Below are 8198 nucleotides of genomic sequence, written 5' to 3' on the forward strand. Positions count from 1 at the left end.
GGGATAGGGGTGGGAGAGAGAAGGATAGGGTTGGAGACAGGATAGGGGTTGGAGAGAGAAGGGGAGGGAGAGGAGACAGTGCAAGGGGGAGGGAGAAGACAGTGTGAGGGGAGGAAGGAAGCAGCACGAGGGGTGGGGGGGGGGTCAGAGGAGGCAGCTCAAGGGGGGGAGGCAGTGAGGTCGGAGGATGAGAACGTGAGGAGGGGTGGAGACAGCGTGAGGGGAGACAGTGAGGGGATGGAAAGGGGAAATACTCAACCTTTCACTTACACACATGCACGGATTTCCCCACACCCGCACTGCACAGTGGAACGTCCCGCGTGGCTTTGATGACGCAGCACGTTCACTCCCGAGGCTTCGGCGCTGCAGAAGTACATGGTTCGCAATATGGCCACATAACAACCTTCAACTTGCCATGCACCATGGGCCCGAGTTCGACTTAAGATCGCGCGCCCACAAAACCCGTGCACCGCACATGTAACCAAGAACAGGCACGCACACACCCCATGCCCATGGAGAGTCATTTGTTCCCATTTCTACCACGTCCATGTGTGCTATCTTCGTACCTCTTCGCTTGCAGAAACTACCGACTATTAATATATTGGCCGAACTATAATAGTATACATATATTAATATTTTGCAATGTAAGCAAATCACCCAAAACGGAAAGAGCAAACTGCGGAAGTAATTACTGGAAGAAAAAAAAGGGACCCAGTGGACTCTGCCGTCCTGGATCGCAAAAGCAGGTTATGAAGCACGCCGTTTCACTCAATGAAGTTACACTTTCTGCACATTCCATCATTTTCTCTTCACTCAGTATAATCGTCTGAACAGTAGAAAAAGTTAAGTTTAATGGTTTACTTAAATAAATACACTAAGGTATAGAAATCGCAAATTTGTTAAAATTTTCGGATTTCACTCCAGATTTCGACCTTTATTTTGTTCACCAAATGCGATTCTCAAATCCAACATAATATTACGATTACATACCTTAATTAGTCCGTGAGAGTAGTTTGTGTTTCCAAATCAAGGCATGTTTGAATCGGCCAAACAAAATGGCGAATTAGGACCCCCATCGAGTGTGAACGAGGTGTCCGAGGGTGTCCAAGGATGCGCCTGATAAAGGATATAATTAAATAAGGCCGTTAATTAATTATCTTCAAAAAGGATGTTTTAATTAATCCAAACACCCAAATTTTAGTCATGCACTTTCTTGGAGTTTTGTTAGTATTGTCGTGTCCAGCCAGTTAGGTTAATATCTCACTCCTGACCCAGTTGTTGTGGTGGGGCGGTTAACACCAACCTGGGTGGATGACCGAATGGTTTTACTTGGAGGCGAACAGCCGAGACCCTTGGAGATTATGGCACGCACAGCGTAGCACGGACCAGAACAGAGGCGTTTACCAGAGACGTTCAGCAGAACGGAAACACACGGGTTTATCCTCAAATCCACAATGAGTAGACAAACAAAATAAATTCAACAAACGATGATTTAATAAAAAATAATTCAATGATTCATAATGAGAATAACTCAACGAGTGAGAATGAAAATAAATCAAATCGTGAGGTGATGAAGCGTGAGGTGATGAGGCGTGAGGTGATGAGGAGTGAGGTGATGAGGCGTGAGGTGATGAGGCGTGAGGTGATGAGGAGTGAGGTGATGAGGGGTGAGGTGATGAGGTGTGAGGTCATGAGGCGTGAGGTCATGAGGAGTGAGGTCATGAGGCGTGAGGTCATGAGGCGTGAGGTCATGAGGGGTGAGGTCATGAGGGCTCACTACAATTATTACTCACGTACCCATATCATCCATGCATCTCATTGTGTCGCATCCATTGCCATTATCCGTAGCGTTATTGATTAATTTTTAGGATATTTAACGATCACTTAAGTGCACATTAAGGCTAAATTGTATCAATGAAGATGAAATGAGCAGTTACAGCGATGGCCCAAACCATCCTGCTTGGACACAACCCTGCTTTGATTGGACACCGATTAAAGGTTTCGCATCCATTGGTTCAGCGATTTCAGAGAAGACGATTTTTAAAGAGTTTTTTTTGCTTCAATCCAATCATATATATTGTTGCGGTTTCGGAGGACAGGCGCTATCACGAGGGGGTTTCTCGGACCCACTTTCCTGACCTCCGAACCTGAAGCCGTCAATCATGGATAACTCCATGACTTGATGGGTTGCTTGACAACCACGGATACTGGTTGGGGTCACCAAATTTAGCAGGATCCTCACGTCCAGTTAACCCGTGTTAAACATGGTTGATGGTCTAACAATTAAAGTAGCTGGCTTCAGATCTTGTGGTCTTGAGTTTGAGCCCCTGTCAACCGTTGAATGAACACCAGGTAAGGTTGACTTAGCCTGTCATCCTTCTGAGGTCGGCAAAATGAGTACCAAGGTGTGAGGTGCAAAACAGTGCCTCGCCAATTTGGGGACAGAGGGTAATCGTGATAGACGATTAGGGGTTCTAAGAGAAAGCAAGAAAATATCCTGTCAGTCAGTGTGGAGCTGCATTGCATTGAAGACCTCGCCCTTGTGCTCATCTCACCTCACACCGCCTGTCTTGGGCCAGCACAGCTCATCCCAGCTCAGCACAGCTTGTCCCAGCTCATTAAGGTCCTTCAGCACAAACAGGCAGGCAACTTTCTTTCATGTGAGACCTCCAGTGCACACAAACGGCAGCAAACCATGTTGCGTTGGGCTTTTATGCCTCAGGTGCCAGGTGTGGCTTTGAGGGGGGCAAAGTTTGTTGTAGCACTCTTTGACCCTGTGCCAGGTGTGGCTTCAAGTGGTAAGGATTGTCACATGATCTCTGACCTTGCATAGGCTGTCCTCATTGGCTCCTGCTTGCTGCAGTGTGACGTCACATCGTGGCGGCGGCACAGTTCGGTGGGTACGTTGTGGATTCCAGTGGTGTTGCAGACTGGCAACATTGCTGTCGGTTGCGGTGGTATTGCGGACTGGCGACGTTGTAGATTATGGCTTTGACTATTGTGTCAGTATGATTGTGGAATTGTTGTGGTTGTGGTGTTGGTGTGGTTTGGGCCATGGGGAGGTGCAAGGTGGGGAAAGGATTTGAATGGTTTTTGAGGATGAATGGATGGAGGTTAAACCAAGGAGAGGGGGGTTTGGGAGAGTGAGGGGAGAAAGGGGGTATGGTGGATAGTGGCTCTGGAGCAAGGAGGGTCGGGAATTGGCAATGGGTTGTAAGATGGATTGAAAGTTTTGATTGTAAGATGGATTGAAAGATGGATTTAAAGTTAGATGGAGCTAGATGTTAGATGGTGTGTAGGTTGAGGAATTTCATGAGGGGGGGGGGGGGAACGCCGAGCTAAACCCACACAATGCCAGGTTAGGTCAGGTATGGGAGCATGTGCCAGAACAGCGCTTCGCTGCGTCCACTTTCCGCCGGTACTCCAGGGGCCTCCGTCTGGCCATCCCCCAGGCCCATCCCCATCTCCTTGAGATGATGGTCAACCTGCTGCAACCATGAGGCACGTGGTCAACCCACTGGCCTCCTCCACTCATGAGACTCCCTCGCTGAGAGAATCTGGTGAGCAGGATCAGAGTCAGGAAAACGAGCCACATGTCCATACAGCCGCAACTGACGCTCACGGACTATGCAGGTATCAAATCTCATCCGAGTCTCTCTCAGCAACCGCTCGTTGGACACAAAATCCGACCAGCGATAGCCAAGGATTCTCCGAAGAGACCTGGTACCAAAGGAATTAAGTCTCCGTCTCAGATCCTTGGTCAGAGTCCAAGTCTCGCACCCATAGAGCAAGACTGGAAGTACCAAGGACCTGAAGACTCGGACTTTCGTCCTCCCGCACAGGTACCGGCAGCGCCACACCCCATGATCCAGTGAATCCATGACTCCCCAGGCCCTACCCAGACGTCTATTGACCTCTGACTCGCAGCCAGCAGAGACATGAATATCACTGCCAAGGTACGTGAATCTCTCCACGACCTCAACATCCTCACCACAAACAGACACAGATAGGACAGCAGCATCCAAGATGTCACCGAAAGCCTGGATCTTAGTTTTGACCCGAGAAACCCGTAATCCCAACGGCTCCGACTCCTCATTCAGCACCTCGAGGGCCCCCAAGAGGATGTCTAAAGTCTCCGCAAAGATGACTACATCATCTGCAAAATCAAGGTCCGAGATCTTGACATTGCCAAACGATGCACCGCAACTTGATCTCTCCGACATCCTCCCTAAAATCCAGTCCATACAAGTGCTGAAAAGTGTGGGGGCAAGTACACATCCCTGACGAACTCCAGTAACAACTGGAAATAAGTCAGAGATGGTACCACCACACTTCACAGCACTCTCAGTAACAGAGTAGACTTCAGACATCAGATCGATCAGTTTTGGTGGCACCCCACGAAGACCAAGAATCCTCCAGAGGACATCCCGATTCACTGAATCGAACGCTTTACAGAGATCAACATAGGCTGCAAGCAGCCCCTGCCGAAACTCTCGTCTGCGTTCGGTGAGGACACGAAGTGCAAGGATACGGTCAATCGTTGACCTCTTTGGTGTAAAGCCTGACTGCTCTGGACGCTGGTGCTCAAGCAGATGGTGGCGAACCCTATCAAGAATTATCCGAGCAAAGACCTTGCCCGGCACTGAGAGCAGCGTCACCCCTCGGTAGTTGTTGCAGTCTTGGCGATCACCCTTCCCTTTCCAGAGAGGGACAACAAGGCCCCTCTTCCAGTCAGTTGGGATGATGCCTGTGTTCCAGGCAGAGCACAAAACTGCATGCAACGACACGAGTGCAGCATTTCCACCAGCCTTGAGAAGTTCAGCATGGATGCCACAGATCCCTGGAGCTTTGCCCCGTTTCAACTGGTTCACCGCAGCCCGTGTTTCCACAAGCGATGGTGGACCACAGTTGATTCGAGGGTCAGCAACAGGGATTGTAACACCCTTGACGTCCAACTCGACAGCTGGGGGATCAGCCTGGTACAACCGCTCAAAGTAACCGGCCCAGCGGGCCTTCACTTCAGACTCCTCTGTCAAGAGCCTACCACTCTCTGCTTGAACTGCAGTGCTCCGAGGGATGGGCTTGGATGAACGTAATGCGCGAATTCCCCTGTAAGCGGGACGAGAATCACCTGTCCACAGGTGATGCTCTACCCCCTCACAGATTCCTCACACATAGGCCTCCTTGTCCACCGTCAGTGCACGTACAGTTTTACGCTCAGCTCCCTGAACAGCTCAGCTCTGCCATTCAGCCTGGCCCTGCGACTCTGGTCAATGGTATCCAGTGTCCCTTGAGAGACAAAGTTCTTCTTTGCCCTGCGGTGAGCTCCAAGGCATCCACCGGCAACATCAAGGACGGTGGTCTTGAAGGCGCTCCACAACTCTTCAGAACCCCCCAAAGCACCCAGACCCCCCAATGTCCACTCAGCCTGTTCGCAAACTCCTCAGCTACTCTCTCATCCCTGAGCTTGGCAACATCCAGCCTAGGCTGGGATGGTACCATTCTCCAGGATTTAAGGTGCAGCTTTAGAGTTGCTACAACAAGCCGGTGGTCAGTATTGAGGAACTGAGCACTCCGGTAGACCCTGCAGTTCTGGATCATCCTCCAACGACCGTCAATGATGACATGGTCAATCTCCTTTGCCACACCGCCAGCGTTGGAATACCAAGTCCAGCGATGAGCTTGTGGGTGCTGAAACCATGAACCAGCCACCCTAAGTCCATGACTTCTTGCAAAGTCAAGGAACTTAGTGCTATTCTGGTTCATAGTTCCTGACCCATGAGGACCAACACACACCTCATAACCATCCCTATCAGTTCCAGTCGATGCATTGAAATCCCCCAAGACTAGAAGTGTATCTCGTCTGGGGCACTGATCAACCACAGACTCGAGCGTGGCGTAGAATGCATCCTTCACGGTGAGATCACTCGCCTCAGTCGGAGCATAAACAGAGACCAGGGAAATGACGCCGAAGGAGTGACGAATCCTTAATCTCATAATACGCTCGTTGACCGGTGTTACCTCTATTATCATTGGGGTCAGCTTATTGGACACAGCAACTCCTTGGGTATGGTTACCATCAGAGCGACCAGACCAATAGTAGGTGTAACCACCCACCATTATCTCGCCGCAATCCGGTCTCCGAACCTCAGAGAGAGCTGCAATCCCGATGTCCAAACGCTTGAGCTCAGATGATAACAGAGACAGGTGATCATCCTCTCTTAGGAATAGGACATTCCAGGCACCCACCTGAAGGGACCGCTTCAGGTTAACCCAAGGAGACCGCCGTCTGGTGGACGACACCTCAGCACCACTCCGACACACTCTCCCGCAATCTGACCCAGGGATGTTACCCCGTGGTTTCCCTCCTATCATCAAAGATTGGGGGTCCCGAAGGCTTTGCCCCAATCCCGTCATCCGGTGAGCTGCCCTGCGAAGGGAAGCTGCGCAGGAGTTACTCCTACGGAGTGGGTTTTCAGATTTTTTTGCGTTTTTGCGTTTTGTGGAATGAAGGGTTTTCCGGTGGCCGGAGTGCAAATCCTGCCACCAACCTCCTAATAAGAAGTGACCCAACTGCAGGAGGACGTCCGCAGACACAGTTGGGCACTAGATATGGATGGCCGTTGGCTCATAAGGAGCTCTTCCGCCCTTTGACAGGTTTTGTTTTTAATCCTGCTGGGTGTCCATATCCAAACACCCTCCTCACCAGAAAACCTGGTGGGGGAGACGGTTTAGTCGCCGACAACCCGACCATGGAACAGGTTAGTACAGGTTTACATGGTACCTGTAGCAGGTCACAGATCGAACCTGACCTGACTATAATGCATTTTCATTGCATTTTCCCCCATCCCATATACAAAGGGAAGGGACCCAATGTAAGCACACACCACCCCAACAAAATAACTTACTCAGGATTCCATATGTGTATATATATATATATATATATATATATATATATATATATATATATATTGTTCATCTTTCGGCTGCTCCCGTTAGGGGTCGCCACAGCGGATCATCCGTTATGATCCGCATACTGATTTGGCACAGGTTTTACGCCGGATGCCCTTCCTGACGCAACCCTGGTCGCCTCTTACGACACAGGGATCAGGATTTGGGTTTCGCCATGATTCCGGGCTGCTCTACACCCTGCCCAGTGCAGAGCCCCCGTCCTCAAGCGATCCTCCAACCCAAGCCTCCGAGTAGCCGGATTACAGGCGCACGCCACTACGCCCGGATATATATATATATATACATATATATATATATATACATATATACATATATATATATATATATATATATATATATATATGTATATATATATATATATATATATATATATATATATATATATATATATATATATATATATATATATATATATATATATATATATTTATATATATATATATATATATATATTTATATATATATATATATATATATATATATATATATATACATATACATATACATATACATATATATATATATATATATATATATATATATATATGTATGCCTGGTGTTGGCTTATTGGTTAGGGTGGTGGGCTTTGGATCCTAGGGTTCTGAGTTCAATTCCCGCTCAGCTGTTGAATTAATACCAGGTGGGGTTAACTCGGCCTGTCATCCTTCCAAGGTCGGCAAAATGAGTGCCAGCATGCTGGATGCTGGTATACTGTGTCAGAGTGGCGACCTGTCCAGGATTGTGCCCAATAACCAAGGAGACTGCTTAAGCAGCACCAATGCTCTGCACAGATCATGGTACCAATCTCCTCTCCTCCTCCATATATATTGAATGCCATGCCCTGGATTCGGTTTCCACAGCTGTCGCAAAATAAAGTTTCGCTTCGATCTGTTCAGCGGTTTCGGAGAAGAAGATTTTTTTTAAAGGCTCTCGTTCAATTGAAGATGCCTGCCAAACCACATTTTAGGTATCACCTTTGTATGCCCATGGGTAGTCAGTGCCGAGTATACGATGGCACCAAGCTCACACTCAGAAGGGGCCCATAGTGACCAAATATATATATATATATATATATATATATATATATATATATATATATATATATATATATATATTGTTGCGGATTCGCGCCCGCCGGCGTGCAGACGGCCACGTAACTCGAATCGCGGCACGTCGCCCACCGGACGGACAATCCAGTCGTGACCCTCTCGGACTAACGCCGGGAA

The sequence above is a fragment of the Eptatretus burgeri genome, chromosome 5 (assembly GCF_056783735.1).
Source record: "Eptatretus burgeri isolate ZD-2024b chromosome 5, Ebu_testis_v1, whole genome shotgun sequence".
Taxonomy (NCBI): Eukaryota; Metazoa; Chordata; class Myxini; order Myxiniformes; family Myxinidae; genus Eptatretus; species Eptatretus burgeri.